Genomic DNA, 18055 nt, shown 5'->3' on the forward strand with positions numbered 1-18055 from the left:
GCTTTAAAGTCAGGCATTTTGTGTGACTGAGGTGTCAGTAGATCCATGATGAAACTGTGAAAAGTGACTGGCAGTAGAACAGCCACATTTTGGAAAAGGAGTATGGGGTATTATAGTTAGGGGTGTGTGTGTGTGTGTGTGTGTGTGTGTGTGTGTGTGAAAAAAGAAAAAAACTTTAAAATTTTTCCTGTAAGTGGCTACTTTAGGGCCCATTTAGCTTTGTAAAGCCAACAGAGTTTCTTAGTCCATTGTGTTAGCCTGGACATCATAGCTACCTCTCTTACCATCAGTCAAAATAATCTCAGAAAGTGGCAGGTACATCCTAGAATTTAGCAACTTGGAGACAGTGGCAGTCCTTCAGTGGTGATGGAGGAACAGCCCAACCAGGGATGTCTCTGAGTAGTGAGATTGGTGACAGCATCTGCATCAGGGGTAGAGATCAAACTAGATAACTGAGAAAAGGAGGCCTCAAGACTGCAAAGATCCCAGCACAAAACCCAAGGGGTTCTTGAAGACTTAAGCGAAGGGACTATTAGGAGTCATGAACTACCTCCTTTGGCAGCGAGTTGTAAGTGTGAGCCCATTTCCCCCAGATTCTGTATGTACTTGTGGGAGAGTATGTTACACAGGTTTGGTGGGGGGTGGGGTGGGGCAATTTTTTTTAATCTACTATTCTTTCTCACATTTTAGTAAAATATTTCTGCAAGCTAATTAAGTCTGGCTGACTGCTATCAACTAATAATCATAGGGAAAAATACATTGGCTAGAATTTATGGGCTCTGGTGTTAGAAAGATATCCTTTAATCCCTCAGGGGATTATGTAGTAGCCCTCCTCTTACTTGCCACAGTAAGTGGATGTTGGAAAAGTAGCCCCAGAGCCTGTTTCTTTCTTATTAGAATCCGAGTTCCTTAAAGGCAGCAGATGTGTTGTTGCCTTTCTTTGTAAGCACAGTGCCCGATATATATATATATAGTAAGTGATTAATAAATGTTTGTTGACCAACTGACCACCATTTAGGCCTAGAGAAGTGATGACCCCAAGGGTCACACAAATAGGTAATGGCAGAATCAATACTAGAACTTATGTTTCCAGACTGCTAGTCAAAGGCTCAGTATGGAAAGATGGACATTCTTAATATTTGACCTGGAATTTTTTAGCTCCTTTAAATGTTTTCTCAATTTTGCCTAACCTACTTATCTTCTACTCTAGCCCATAAGCTCACAGCCTACACGCTTAATATTTCTGGAGTTGAACTAATTCATCTCTTCTGCCTGGACTAGCAGATGCTGTCCCCATTCAGACATAAGGAAGCTGAGCTGCATATACTGCATATACAGTTTCTTGTCTCAGAGGCCCAGCTGTGCAGATGTGGAAATGAGAGAGTCATTTCTTAATCTTCACACGCACATTTGCAAACTCACAAAACCGAATTCTGCTGTTGCCCGTTTTAAAGGACTTTTTTGGTTGTTTAATCGATCATTATGGCATACTTTTTAGACAGTTTTCTTCAGTAAAAATTTTTTTTAAAACAAATCTTGGCAGTTGATATATTAAAGCAATAGCCCAATTTATTCTATGCTGTAAAAACCCATAAAATGATGATAAATGGTAATAATGTTTTGTATTCATATATATTTTAAATTAAAATTTCATTTTCTATTATGACCTTAATAACCATCAACAAATAAACCTTTCAGCATAAAAAGAATAAAAATAAGCTTACATACAAAACCACGATATTTTTGTTTAACAGTTTCTTTTTAAGGTACACATTGAATTTAACATGATAGTAACAAATTTACCCTGTTTGTGTCCCCTTCTGATGTTTTTCTAAATACCGACTTCCTCCCTCCCTCCCTTCCTTCTCCCTCCTTTCTTTCCTTCCTCCCTTCTTCTCTTCCTTCCTAACTTGCCCTCCCTTGGAACAAATAAATTTGGTCAAGCAAAACAATTCACCACACTGTCCGTATCTGAACACGTATATGTTATCTTATTTTTTGTACCTCTTATTTTTAGGAATGTCTAGTTTAGAGGTTACTAAACTTTTTTGAATGCAAACAGCTATTATTTAAAAAAAAAGTTTGAGTAGATACTTCCAATAGGTTCATATAATTATTTATATATTATAGTCATGTACATGTTTAAAAGTTCACTTTAATTCACTATTTGGTTTTAATGGATGTCATAGCTGAAAAAGATACCTCACAAAGATGTATAGCAACAAGTGGAAGAAGGGAACCATTGGCTAGACTTACTAAATCAGGGTATACATTTTTCAGCCTTATCTAGAAATCATGTAGTTTTTTGTTGGCTAGTAAATTTCTAACTTGTCTAATGTCAACCCATTCTTTTTTCAAACTTTTTTCTGAAGGTGTTGCATTATTCCATCAATAATCATTTATTAGGTATTTATTATGTGCCAGGGACTGTGCTGAAACCTGGGGATATAAATACAAAAATGGTATTATTAACCAGTGGTATTAAATACCTTGACTGAATCTATTCATTTGGATGATTTTTTAAATAGATTAGAAAATTCTTTTTCTATATTTTGAAAGTGTGCAGAAATGAGTTTTCATAGGAATCGTTTTCGGCAGCAAAATCACATAATGATGGAAACATTTTCAAACATCTGTTTGCAAAATGTTTTCTCCATAGCGTGAGGTTTTACAGAAAGCAGTTACTGTCTCATTCATTGTTAAAACGTCACCTTTGTCTGACATCCAAAATATATAAGGAACTAACAAATATAAAACTCCAAAGGCTGAGTGGATCAGAGGCCAAGGGATATGAACAAATTTTTTTGAAAAGAACTGCAAACTATTAACAATCGCAGGAAAGACTGTACCAAATAACCAATTATAGAAGAAAATGGAAATCAAAATATTTCTGAAGTTTCATCTCACATTCAGCAAGTTAGCAAAAAAAAAAATGGTAGGTGTTTGGTCAGTGTTGGAGAGGTTGTGGAAAGACAGGCACACTGACATATTATTGGTGAAGTTGTGAATTGCTCCAGCCATTCTGGAAAGTAATTTGGAACTATACAAAGACAGTAACTAGAACTCCCACTGCTAGGCATAATCCCCCAAGGAGGCCAAAGAAAGGAAGACCCAGTATACACCAAAGTGTTTATAGCAGTCCTTTTCCTAGTAACCAAGAACTGGAAACAATGTAGCCCATTGAGTAGGAAAAACTAAACAGACTGATTTATGAATATGATGGAATATTATTGCACTGTAAGAAACTGAATGTGAAGAATACACAGAGTGATACGAAAACTTAGAGGAACTGATGCAAAATAAAGTCAGCAAATATAGGAAATACACATAATGACTATTGAAATGCAAATAGAAAGATAAATAACAATAACAAATATGAAACTGCATGCTGTGTATCCAAGCTTGACCTAGAAGAAGAGGTTTGGGAATGGACCTCTCCTTGTAGAGTTAGATGGCTGTGCATATGGAACACTCTATATCCTATCAGACTTGATTGATTTGTTTTTATTAAGCTGCTTTTTGGGGGCCTTTTAAAATCTTTTATTATAAGAGATATATTGTGAAATGAAGGTGTATCGTGGTATATTGTGAAATCAATGTTGTTGTTTAGTCATTTTTCAGTCGTGTCCCACTTTTTGTAGGTCATCTTGGCAAAGATACTGGAGTGGTTTGCCATTTCCTTCTCCAGTTCATTTTACAGATGAGTAAACTGAAGCAAACAGGGTTAAGTGACTTGCCCAATGTCACACAGATAGTTAAATGTCTGAGGCCAAACTTGAATTCAGGTCTTCCTGAATCTAGGCGGTGCACTCTATCTGCTGGGCCACCTACATGCCCTAACAAGTAAACAACAATTGTGAAATAAAGATGTGATGTATAATTCCAGTAGAGTGTAAGCCTTTTGAAGGCAGGGATCATTTATATCTGTAGTTCTTGACATATAATAGGGACTTAAATGTTTGTTGCACAGGAGAAAAAATTGAAGGTGATATAAAACCAAAATATATCAGTAATCTTTTGAACATATTTACATTGAAGTGTTAGATATGTGTGTGTGTGTGTGTGTGTGTGTGTGTGTGTGTGTATGTGTATGATTTCAAAATACCTGACAGGTTGCACTAATGACAGCCACTTGTCATCACAGAAAAGATCAGCAAATTTGGGACACTTGTTTTTTGTACAAGAAAAAATACGTAACATCTTTCAATTGACGTCCCTCTTAATTAAGCACTTTGTAGAGAGGTAACCAGCAAATTGTCATGTGGAAAAAATGTTGGCATATGTATTTAGGGGCAAAAGTCTTAGAGAATTTGTGCTTATTTTGGTAACACTAACCAAATAAAATCTTCTTGGTGAAAAAGTTGCATTTCTCAATATTTAGATCTGGAAGCCGGTAACGATTTTTGTGGTATATTGCATATCTTCCTCCCCCCAATATCTTAATATTCCGTTAACTTGTTTCATAAATTCAGGGATTCATCAAAATTTGTACATGTTGTGACCAATCAGATGAATCTCTGAAATACACAAATAGAGCTGTGGTTTCACTGATTTGGAAGTTTCCTCCATTAGTCAATTAACAAGCATTTATTAAATGCCTGCTTTGGACCAAGCACACTAAGGCACTTGGAAAGTACAAAAATAAAATGTGCCCTCAAGGAACTTATGTTCTGTCAGGGGAACATGTGTGTGTGTGTGTGTGTGTGTGTGTGTGTGTGTGTGTGTGTGTGTGTGTGTGTATGAATAGTATAGGGCTTGCACTTGTAATTTCATTGGTATTCCTAGATGAAAAAACACTTTCCACCAATGCAGGTCAGCTCATCCTCTGCGATTTATCATCTTAGAGAATTTCTTAGAGCAGTGAGAGATTAAGTGGCATAGGCCCACGGTCACACAGTCTGTATGTGTCAGTGGCAAGACTTGAATCCAGATCTTCCAGGCTCCAAGGCTACTCTCTACACATTAGGCCTATTATAAAGAATATAGGAATATCAAATGAATAAAAGGTAATTGAGTGCACTGTGAGCTAGGGGAATCAGGAAAGACTTCATACACAAGATTGTATTGAAGCTGAGTGCTGAAGGAAACTAGAAATTCTTCAGAGAGATAAAAAGGGAATACATTGTAAGTAGAGATGCAGAGGTATTACAGAGTCATGGGGGCAGAAAATTGACTATCTTATATGAACAGTGAGAAATCTGGTTTAGCTAACCTGTAGAGTGCAAAATGGGGAGTAATATATAATGCTGAAAAGCAGGTTGGGGACATGTCATGAAGTGTGTTACATGTCAAAGAGAAGTTTATATTTAATAGTAAAAGGATTAGGGAATTACTAGAGTTCAGTTAAGGGGAGTGATGTAGTCCAACCTCTACTTAAGGAGACTTTTTAGAAGTAGCATGGAGAAAGGATTTGAGGCAGAGAAAATTAGATGGTTTTTCTGAGAGGAACTAAGGGTCTGAACTTAAGTAGAGAGAAGGAGATGGATATGAGATGTGGAAATGAAAACAAGATTTAGCAACTGATTGGAGATGCAGGACAAGGAAGAGTAAAAGAGTCAAGGATGACACTAAATTTGTGAAGGTTGAGGAGCATAAGTATGGTGCTGTCCTCAGTAATAATAAGGAAACACAGAAGAGAGTGGAGTTTGGGTAGAAAGGTAATGAGTTCTGGTTTTGGACATGTTGAGTTTGAGATGCCAATCCATTCTGAAATGTCTATTAGTCAGCCAGTGACATGGGACTGGAACTGCAAATTATCTCCATAGAGATAATAATTGAACCCATAGGAGCTGATGAGTTCATAAAGTGAGAAAATGTTGATAGATAACAATAATAATAATAATAATAATAATAATAATAATAACCATTTAGATAGTGCCTATGCTAAGTACTTTACAAATATCTTATTTATCCTCACAGCAAACCTAGCAGGTAAATGCTATTATTATCCCCTTTTTACAGCTGAGGAAACTGAGGCAAACAGAGATTTGTGATTTGCCTAAGATTAATAACATAGCAAGTAAGAGCTTGAGGCTAGATTTGAACTCAGTTCTTCTTGACTTCAGTCCTGGCTGCCTCTGAGGAGAGAGGAGGGTACAGGACAGAGCACTGGGGTATACACTAGTGTGACAGGAAGCATCCTTTGGCATCTGTGTGGAGGATAGACTGGAGAAGGGAGAGATTTGAGGCAAGGAGACCAATTGAGGCTATCGCAATAGTCTTCTTGACAGAATATAATTGGGGGGCAGCTAGGTGGCACAGTGGATAGAGCACCAGCCCTGAAGTCAGGAGTACTTGAGTTCAAATCCGGCCTCAGACCAAATGCTTGACACTTACTAGCTGTGTGACCCTGGGCAAGTCACTTAACCCCAATTGCCTAAAACCAAACAAACAAACAAACAGCCAAAAAAAAAAGACAGAATATAATAATTTGTTTCTTTCTATAGCATATTAAAGTGTACAAAACACTTTCTTAACAATAATCTTGCTAGGCATTGTAAGCATATTTTACTGTTTGGAAGAGGTCCTGGTTTTGACGTCCTAATCTTTCTTCCATTGGCCTTAGGTGACTTATTACACTTCCTCTCCCTACTTTCCTTCCCTCTTCTCCCCCCTTTTTTTAACTTCGCCACCAGGTCATTTCAAGGGCTTTCCTCTTTCTCAATTCACTCAAGCCTTCTTTTCTATTCTCCTCCATACCCACTCTGTCTCTGATGTTCCTACCTCCTATTCCTTTCAAAAATGTATTTATTTTTAACATTCATTAAAAAATTTTTTTTGAGTTCCAAATTCTCTCCCTCCTTCCCACCCCTTTGCCGCCCTTAGAGTAGGCAAGCAATATATCAATTATACATGTGAAGTCATGCAAAACATCTGTCCATATTAGCCATGTTACAAAAAAAGAAGAAACAACAATAAAAAGTAAGAAATGTGAAAAAAGTTAAAAAAAAGTATACTTCACTCTGCACTCAGAGTTCATCAGTTCTCTGTCTGGAGGTGGATAGCATTTTTCCTCATGGCTTCTTTGGAATTGTATTGAATCATTGTAGTGATCAGCCTACCTAAGCCTTTCACAGTTGATCATCACTACAGTGCTGCTGTTACTGTGTACAATGTTCTCCTGGTTCTGTTCACTTCACTTTGCATCAGTTCATACAAGTCTTTCCAGGTTTTTCTGAAACCATCCTGCTTGTCATTTCTTATAGCACAGTAGTACTCCACCACAATCATATAGCACAACTTGTTCAGCCATTCCCCAATTGTTAGGCATTCCCTCGATTTCCAATTCTTTGCCACAACCGAGAAGAGCTGTACAAATATTTTTGTACAAAGAGATCCTTTTCAGGGGCAGGTAGGTGGCGCAGTGGATAGAGCACTGGCCCTGGATTCAGGAGGACCTGATTTCAAATCCAGCCTCAGACACATAACACTTAGTAGCTGTGTGACCCTGGGCAAGTCACTTAACCCCCATTGCCCAACCAAAACAAACAAACAAACAAAAACCCAAAGAAGTCCTCTTCCCTTTTTTATGATCTCTTTGGGATACAGACCTAGTAGTGGTATTGCTGGATCAAAGGGTATGCACAGTTTCATAGCCCTTAGTTTCAAATTGTGTAGTAGACTGCAAAGAACATCAAGAGACCTGATTATAAACAAGGAAACCCTATGGGACTCTGGCATTAGCATTGTATTCATCAGCATGGATTTAAGACACTTGGCCCAGATGAATTACATACTCAGCTACTGAAAGAACTAGTAGTTGTGATTACTGTCATTATCAGTAATATTTGAAAGACCATGGAAAATGGAAAATGTTGTTTGTTCTGTCTTCAAAAAGGAGAATTTTTTATTGATTGTTTTACAAACCAGATCAATACCTTTCTAACTGGCCTCCATATTCACCTGTGGCTTGTTTTAATGTCCTGTCACAAGACAGTTTTTCTGTCAGATGGAGTAAAGACCAAGTGTATAATATTTGTCCATGGCAGGTGTGTTCCTTAAATATTCATATTTAGAAATACTTAGGTCTTAAAAACAAAACAGAGTTTAGTTATATAAATCAGTCAAGTCATTAAATAAGCAGGTCATTATTTTCCTGTTTCATTTGCAGAGGCAAATATTTTTTTTAATTGGGAAACATCACAAATATTAGCTTATGAAGTTATTATCCAGAGATCATGTTCTATTTATGGGTCAGAGTATAAATTTGAAAAGCTTGTGTTGATTTAGAGTAATATTTAAACAAGTATTCATTAAGTTTCAGGGTGGCCTTTTATTATAAAATTAATTTGCCTCATCATTATTATTACTAAGAAAAATGACAATTTCCTCTTTTAGCTCTAACATCCTTTGAAGTACTTTGGCAGGAAAAAGCCAGCGTGTTTCACAATAGTTTAAAAATGACATCCTCACATTATCGTACAATTTTGCAAATGGCCTTTCTTTTAATGGAATGTATTTATAAGCTCAGTTTCCCTTGTAACAACTTGAAAACCTGTTTGTAATATATTATTCATATTTCTTTATACAAATACTTGACTATGAAGCATGTAATGTACCCAAATTATACAAGTGCCCACCTTTTAAACTAGTGTTTATAGTACTGAATTTTGTCCTGACATTGATTTAGCTCAGTCAATTCAGAGTCTAATTTAAGACTCCCATGCTGTATCATTTTTTATTTCCAGTTACATTAAAAATTAATATTAGTGTAAAATTGCAATGAATAAGTTTGCAAGGTAACAAATCTTTTTTAATATGAATTTCAACAATATATTGCATATATGTAATCAAATGAGCATTTGTTGCTTCATCCATTTTCAATGCAAAAAGAAGATTTTGATTTCTCAACCAATCATGAAAATTATTGGACATGTGGGCAGTTTTCCGTAAGTTGTACCATGTGTAGCTGCATGTAATTTGCCAAGAATTATTCTAGGCATATTAATTGCTTCATGTAGCACCAACATTTCTCTCTTCAGATGGGGCTTCTGACACTTAGCACTTATAAAGGCAACTTTATGTAATGCAAATGATCTTTTAATGTCACATGTGGTTTTTTAAAAAGTTTGGTTTTGCTTATTAAAAACATTTAATTGGTGGTGCACATTGTAGTCTGGGCTACTGGGGATTCTGAAATTAGTAGATTAGTTGAGTTTGGGAGTTCTGAGCTGCAGTATTTGTAAAGCCAATCACATATCTACAATAAGTCCTGCATCAATATAGTGAGCCCTTGGGAGCTGAGGCTGCCCAAAGAAGGGTGGACCAGCCTAGGTTAAGTGTGTGTGTGTGTGTGTGTGTGTGTGTGTACATATACATACATACATGCATACATACATGTATGTATGCATGCATGCATGTATGTATGTATATGGAACAGGTTAAAGCTTGGTACCCATCATTATTGAGATCGGGTCCATGACTGGTAGCTAGCTACATTTCTAGCTTGGGTAAGTCAGGGAGATCCAGCCTCAAAAATAAACAAAACAAAAATGTAATTTTGGGAGATTACTTTTATATTCTACTTGGATACTATCAAATTACTAGGTTTCATGCTATCTGTTTCAAGCAAATGTATAAAAGGCAAATATAATGGTCCATTGATAAGTATACTTGTGAATAACCGTTAATAAACTAGGGGTCATATTTTCTGGATATGGAATCTTTTCTTTTTCTGAATTTCCATCATTTTTATTGACCCTTATCTTTGTGCTAGTTCTACATGCTCTAATGAATTCTTTTTTTTTTAAACTGGTTTTGTGTTTATCCGTTACTAAGGAATGTTACTTCACTTTTAAAAATCGAGACAATAAACATTTTAAACAAATAGAAATTTAATTCTTGGAAATTTAAAATGACTTTCTAATTATTTCAAATTTTAAAAAGTTGTTGTTTAGTTAGTTGTTAAGCCAGCTTATTATGTTGTATTTACAAAAAATGAATAAAGTTGAGAAATGGAGCAGATATGATGCCTTTAAAATTCCACACAAAAATTATTTAACTTTGAAATTATGTGCTTACCTTTCAAAGGTAGCAAGCACTTCATTCATCTTATGAGCCTCTGCTGATTCCCGTGGACATAGGCTGACTCAAATTTAACCTCATTTTTGTATACTGCATTAAATAATCACAGTGCCATTTACTGGAGGTTGAAGTGAATCCTATGTTAATCCTGCTCTTGTTGACTTTGATTTAAACTTTGCCTTCATTGAAAAATGTGAAGGTCTTTATGTAAGAATTGTGCTAAAAAATATCCAATTCTTTTGGGACTATTGGAGTGGCATGCTTCCCTAAGGTTATATAGTTAATTAGGGGCAAAGCTAGAACTAGATCCAGAACTTTGTCATTAGACTTCTAGTCTAGTGGGTTTTTTTCCCTACTCAAATACCCTAGAGACTTTTAAATGACCTTTATAGAAGGTGTGTTTACATGTTTTCCCCACTCCCCAACCCTACTGCAACTCCTGTCTTAACTGTGGTAGCCCTCAGGCAGTCAACACTGCCACAGAGGGTTATTATCTGTTGACCCAGGGTGACACCTGGGAGACAATTATAGAGTACCATCTAAATTACACGGGCCTCATTCAATGGGCCTTCAATGGAGTAACATGAGTTGGGATAAACTTTTGAAATTTCTAGTGATGCTAATTCATTACAGTCCTTTCTGCTCTTACAGAAGAGCTTTAAAATGTTTTATTATTATTATTATTATTTTTTATGGCCCCCATTAGAAAATAGTTATTGCAGTTCATCTGGGTGAGAAAACAGTGGGTCCCTCTTGCCAGTGGGATAAAATACAAATTCCTCTGGCATTTAAAACTTTTTATAGTTTGGCTCTAATAGAATGACAAAAATGGAGGATTGGAAGGGAAATCAGGAGCCATCTAGTGGATCCCATTCATTATTATGTATACTACAAATTATCATCCAGCTTTTGCCTGAAGATCCCCAAGGAAGGGGAACCCGCCACCTTTAAAGGCAAGCCATCCACTTGTGTACAACTCACACAGACATAGCCTTCCAGAACTTCTTGCCTGAACTATTGCCTCTTAATTGGTATCCCTGTATCAGGCCTCTCTCTTCTCCAGTTCATCCTTCATACAGCTGCTAATGGAAGTTTTCTAAAGAACTCGGTATGTTTCTACCAAACATCTCATTTGGCACTTCATTGTTACTGTCAAGGGAAACACCATCTTTCCACTCAGCAAAATTGAAAAGCTCTGTCTCCTTCTTGTCTCCTCATTCTCACTTGCCCCAGATCCAGTAAGATGTTAAATTTTGTTTTTAACTTTTATACCATCTCACACCTATGATGTTCTCTTTATTTACATAACCGCTTCCTTAAGTTTACCCCTCATTTCCTTTCACCTAGACTATTGAAATAGTTATCCAATTGGTAACCAAAAATTCTGTACTGAACCCTGGCACTGCATGCTGTCTCATTTGGTGAACTCATCTGCTCCCACGGGTTCAATTATCACCTTTATGTACATGATTCCTAACTGCAGTCCCACATCACCAACTCCCTATTGGATATTTCAAATGAAATAGGGATCTCAAATTCAAAATGTCTAAAACAGTGCTCGTCATCTCCCCACCCCAATCCTACCCATCTTCTTAGCTTCCCTTTTACATCTGATGTCTGAGTGTTTGGATGAAGTCTTGACTTGTGCATAAATTGGATTCAAGGGAGGCAGAGTTGCACAAAGTCATCAGCCTTGCTGTCTCTTCCACAAAATCCAGAGAGGAGATAATCATCAGTAGGAGAAAGGTGGTCTGCAGTGTCAAATGTAATAGATAGGTCAAGAATGATGAGTACTCAGAAGAGTCTGTCATATTCATCCATTTAGCATTTTCAGTTGATTAATGAGCTCAGAAACCAGGTTACACAGGCTTGAGGAGTAAGTAGAGAGGAAATAGAGGCAGCACAGCTTTTTTTTAGAGAGTTTGGCTGAGAAAGAAGAAATACAGGACACAGCTTGAGGGGATGGCAGTGACTGACTAATGCAGGGAGATGAAGATAAAGAAGAGAAGCCATAATGGATAAAATAGTGGGTGACAGATGAATAGTGAAGCTCACAGTCTCCAATGGATGTTGCAGAGGGAGCCAGATTGGGTATAGGGACTACTTTTTCACCTGAGTAGCTAGTAGGGTGGGGCTGGGTGGTGAGTGGTGATTCCTTCCCTCCCCAAGCTGGGGTTCACTGTGGGTGCTATAGTCTGGGCTGATGTGGCCAGTCAGTAATTGGGAAATATTTAACAAAGTAAATAAAAATACAACAGAACATAGATAATGTTAATATATAGTTTTCTAAGTCAGTATGCCATCTATAGGGATGCAGAATTCCTTATATATGGCTGAGTGGCTCCTGTTTCTTTTTAAGTTTGATACCACCTGTCTCAGGTATAAGCCAAGTAGTTGCTAGAATTAATGGAACATGGAGATAAAAATTTAAGCATACTTTAATGAAGGTTAGCTACATAATGTGATTAAAAGGGTATTCTAAGATATACTATACATTGCATAGGGAGGATATTACCATCCTATCACTCATATTCTTCACCTCAGTATCATCCTCACCTTCTCACACTCACTCATCTGACATGGTCTGTCATTTGTCCAATCTTGTCATTTCTGTCTCCACAGCATCCCTGGAATTTGTCCCTTTCTCTCCATTCACACAGTCACTACCCTAGTTCAGGCTCTATTTACTTCTCTCCCAAGATTACTGTAACTACTATAATTTTATTCTTAAATTATTCTCATCTCAGTCTTCAAAGTGATATTCCTAAAATTCATCTCCCTTCCCTTCCCTTCCCTTCCCTTCCCTTCCCTTCCCTTCCCTTCCCTTCCCTTCCCTTCTTCCCTTCCCTTCCCTTCCCTTCCCTTCCCCTCTCTCCCTCTCTCCCTTCTTCCCTCTCTCCCCCCACACAGATACACATACACACACAAATATACATATACACACTCCCCCCCCCCCAACTTAATAAACTAACTGGTTGAGTTTTAGAGGTAACACTATAGTGTTATTATCAAATATAAACTCCTCTATTTGGCATTTAAAGCTCTTTACAACCCAGACTCTTTCTATCTTTCAGGTTTTCTTACATCTAAGAATCTGAAAGATTCTTTTTGTTTGTTTAATTTTTTTTTTAAAGTTGAGGAAAGGCAGGTGTATTTGTAGGTAGCAAGGAAGGAATAGTAGCAAGATTGGGAGAGATTGAAGATTAGAGAACAGGGATAACTTTGGAGACAAACTGTTGGAGGAGAAAGTTAAGGATTTGCCTTGACAAGAAGAGACTGGAGTAAAAAGAATTAGGAATTCTGCCAAGATGTTTTGAGATGTAGAAAAATTGAGAAGGGGGACTTCCACTAATGGAGACTGATTATATGTCCTCAGGTTAGAAATTGAGGGAGGTTTGAGGAGGTAAGAATTTTTGAATACCTATCATAGGAAGTGAGATAGAGAATCAGGATGTGAAAGGATTGCTTTGTTATCATGAGAGCCCAGGTGAGATTAGATTACATAAATTTGAATCTACTTGGGCAAGTGACTTCCTCCTAATTGTGAGTAGGAGAAGAGGAAGCAGAGAGTATAATAAATAAATATAATAATATGTTTATTATTATTGCATAATAATAAAAGGATTTGTTGTGTGAAACTTGGACTCAGTCAAAAGGCTGCACCCAAAGACCTAGAAGGCCACATGTGGCCTCAAGGCTGCTGGTTCTCCACCCCTGAATTAGAACCATTGGGTCAAGACTTGTAAAGGGAATAAGATGAAGACAAGGCAGGAATGATGGCCTAGGAGAATACTTCAGGATATAAGGACTAAAGATCATGGTGAGGACAAAGAATAGGTTTGGGAGGAATGAATCTTAAGGCTTTGTCCTCTCTGTATACTTTTTCTTGGTGACCTTACTAGCTCCTATGGATTTTATTAACATTTCTTTACTGCCCTATTCTTACTCCTGAATTCATCTCTGCATCACAAACTTGCTCTTTGACATTTTAAACCTTTATGTCTGATAGGCATCTCAAATGTATAGAACAACTCATAGATCCCTCATAACCATCCCATGTATCAAACTTCCCTATTTCTGTCCAGGGTACTATTTTTCCAGTCTCTTATGTCAACAGTCTTGACATTGTCAGCTGCCTACTGTCTTTCACCCCACATACTACTCAGTTTCCAAATCTTTTTACTTTTCTCTCCACATCTCTCAAAATCCATTCCTTTCTTACTATTCAGTCCATTTCCCCCCTCCCTTCTTAATTCAGGCCTTCTTCACCTCTCTATTGCCATAGTTTACTAATTGGTTTTCCTGTGCATTAATTCTCTCCCCCAGTCAGTTCTCCAAAGGATGCTAAAATTATTGTCCTTAAACAAAGATCTGAAGTATCACTGCTCTACTCAGTAAACTCCAGTGATCTCTGTTCTTTCTAGATCAAAATATAAATCCCTCCTTTTGACTTTTCAGGCTCTTCACAAATTTGTTTCAACCTATTTATCTAACTTCATTATACATTATCCACCTTCCCACTCTAAGGTCCAGCCAAACTAGCCTTAATTTTCTTCCTCAAACCCAGCACTCCAACTCTGGTCCTGTGTACTGGTTATCTCCAATGCGTGGAATGCACCTGCTTCCTTAACCTCTGCCTCATGAAGTCCTTCCCTTCCTTTAGTATGCACATCAAACATCACTCTGATCTACTTGGAGTCTTACCTGATTCCCCTTCCTCCTCCTACCTGCAAATGATCTTCCTCTTTAATTAGGGTGTATTTATTTTGTACAGACTTATTCTGTATACATACATACATAAATGTGTGTGTGTGTGTGTGTATATATATATATATATACACATGTATGTGTATATATACATAAATGTATATATACACATACATGTTGGCTACTCCGTTAGAGTGTAAGCTCCTTGAGAGTAAAGATTATTTCATTTGTGTGTATATGTGTTCTTGACAACTAACACAGTGCCTGGTGTGGAATAGGTGCTTAACAGATGCCTTGAGACTGTTGATTGAGAAGAATGCTATAAGCTAGGTCCTGAGAATGACCTGAAGGCTGGCAGGATCTACACTGAGTGATATTAATTGAGTCATCTTGAGGCAAACACCAGTCAAGAAGTATTCTATTTTCTTCCTGTTTTCATTGTCTGTGGTTATCAAGTTCCCGTAACCTTTTACTCTTCTCCCATTTTCTGTGATATTGATTCCAGAGTTCCCTAGAGTAAATTATTCCCTTTTCTGATGCCATTTTTGGTTTTCTTCTTACCACCCATCTCAGTCCTATTCTTCCCATGTCCAGCTCTAGCTCTGCCTTCTCCTTTACTTGTGCCCTCTAAAATTTCTGTTCCATAACTAATAAACTTCCATTTATTTTAGACTTCTTCTTCTTTGCATCTTCCATACTCATGGAGATCTGACTTTCCTCAGATGGTGTTGCATCTCTGGCTATCCATTCTAGTTCTAGTTATACCTTGTCACAAACATAATGTTCTTAGAGAGAAAGTCTGAATACTCCATATTCCCCATTACTGCTTCCAGACTCTCTCTCTCTCTCTCTCTCTCTCTCTCTCTCTCTCTCTCTCTCTCCTGCCATCACTCAATTATTTCTCTGCTTTGGAAGTTGACTGTATCCAAATATACTACATGTGTCTCACTGTACTCTGCCTTAGGCTACTTTCAGAATATTATGTTGTTCTTAGTGCTGTGCTTTAAGAACATTGATAAGCTGAAGAGCATCCCAAGGAAGGTGATTGTGCAGTATCTCAAAATCATGTCATATAACAATTGAAGAAACCAAAGATATTTAACCTAGAGAATACTTGGGTACATAACAGGTTTTCCAACACTTAGAAACAACTATTATGTGGAAGAAAGATGAGACTTGTTGGGCAGCTAGGTGGAGCAGTGGATAGAGCATCAGCCCTGGAGTCAGGAGGACCTGAGTTCAAATCTGGACTCAGATAGTTGACACTAGCTGTGTGACCCTAGGCAAGTCACTTAACCCCAATTGCGTGACCAAAAAAGAAAAAAAAAAGATTAGACTTGTTCTGTTCATCTCTAAGGGCAAAACTAGAAACCTAGAAATTGCCTAGAGGTAGATTTCAGTTGGATGTATGGGAAAAGTTACATGACATTTAAGGCCATGCATAAAACTGTATATAAATTGTAACATGGGGTACTGAAGTAGTGTAAGCAGGCCAAATCTATTCACGGTGCTGTCTTCCTTAAACCTACAAAAAGGCAGTGTGTCACTATATTAATTATCCAATGAGGGAGTATATCCATGTTGTCCACTAGGTGGTGCTCTGTACAAGTCACCAGCCCAGTGCTCTCAACCCTTTCTGGTATGCTTGGATGGGAGCTTTGCACACTATCCAAGTGTGGCTCTGAAAGGCATTGTGGAGAAATCGGAAACGGACACTGGCCATGTTCTGAATTTCTCTAAACTTAACCTGGGGTCTGGGAACTTGTTTGTTTTTTAAAAAAATATTTTGTAACCATATTTCAGTATACGTTTCCTTTGTAATGCTATGTATTTTATGCATTTTGAGAAGCGGTCCATAGTTTTCACTAGACTTACAAAGGGATTTATGACATAAGAGGTTAAAAAAAACCCTTCTGCTATTGGGCATGATATGAAATATTGCTCACAAATATTTAAAAATAGGAAATCTATGGCTGTATCACCCCAAATTCCTCCTTGCCACGTTAAGCAGTAACATTTTAGCAACATAGTTGCTAAACATAGCAAAAAGGAAAGGAAAAATGGTGAACACTCTAATGTGGAAACCTCTGCACCAATCAGATCAGTTCCTTCCTTGAATCCATAGTGGATTATGTGAGATCTATTCCTTAAAGCTGTCTTTTTCCTTTGGTAACTTTCCTTATCTGTATCTAGCCTCAGTATTTCTCTGCTCCCAGTTGGATGCATTGGCTCTTCCTAGTCTAGTTATCTCCAATTCTCCATCCAACCTTTAGTTCCTTTTCAAGGGCATGGTTCTTTCTCCAGTCTGGCTTCAAATCTAGAAACTAACATGCTCGACTGCTATATTGGCTTGCTGTTTTAGACACAGCCCTGAGGGGGGCAAAACTGATTTTTTTGTTCAGTCATTAACATGGAAGTTTCCTATGTGTAGTGATTATCCTTTATCTAATGAAAGCCTTCCCTATAATTCTCTTAATTTGACTAAAGACTTACTCACATTTTGCAGTGGGGTTGTAGGAAAATTCCTTAACATCTATTTTATACTTTGTGATTACATTGCTAATTTGATTGATTCATTCTTTGCTTACCAGTTGAAGTAGGATGGAAAATTTCTTCCTTAAACAAATTACATTCTGGGCTTTCTGTCAGTCAGTCAACAGCATCTATTAGGTAGGTAACTTGTTGAGTCCTTTTATGTCAGATTCTCCATAACCCCATTTGGGGTTTTTCTTGGCAAAGATACTGACGTGGTTTGCCATTTCCTTCTCCAGCTCATTTTACAGATGAGGAACTGGGGCAAAGAGGGTTAAGCCACTTGCCCACGATCACACAGCTAGTAAGTGTGTGAGGCTGGATTTGAACTCAGGTCCTGTCTCCAGGGTTGGTGCTCTATTCACTTCACCACCTAGATGGGATTAGGTGACTGCTGTGAGCCATATACTGTGCTATGTGCTGGAGATACAAAATAAGGCAAAACAAAACAAAAAAACCCCCAAAACCAGCCTGGTGGAGGAGACAACATAAAAAACAAGTACAAGCAAGGTATTTACAAAGTGAATTGTAGATAGTCAACAGAGGGAAGGCACTAACATCAAGGGGGAGTGGGATAGGCCCCTTGTAGAAAGTGAGATTTTAGCTGGGACTTAAAGGAAGCCAGGAAAACTAGGAGACAGATGAGGAGACATGCTTGGGGAACAACCAGGGAAAGTCAGAGTTAGGAAATGGAGTGTCTTGTGCAAGGAAGATAGTGTCACTGAATGGCAGAGTATGTGAGGCAAAGTAGATGTAAAGAAGACTGGAAAGATAGGAAGGGGCCAGGTTATAA

The 18055-nt window shown here is 37.6% G+C and overlaps 1 protein-coding gene across 2 annotated transcripts in view; it reads left to right on the top strand.

Moving 5' to 3' along the window:
* SEPTIN9 (septin 9) overlaps window positions 1-18055 on the top strand; it is a 339777-nt gene that overhangs the window by 236051 nt on the left and 85671 nt on the right. The gene's annotated exons all lie outside the window — the stretch shown is intronic.

This window comes from Phascolarctos cinereus, unplaced genomic scaffold (assembly GCF_003287225.1).
Source record: "Phascolarctos cinereus isolate Bilbo 61053 unplaced genomic scaffold, phaCin_HiC Scaffold_5;HRSCAF=322, whole genome shotgun sequence".
Classification (NCBI taxonomy): Eukaryota; Metazoa; Chordata; class Mammalia; order Diprotodontia; family Phascolarctidae; genus Phascolarctos; species Phascolarctos cinereus.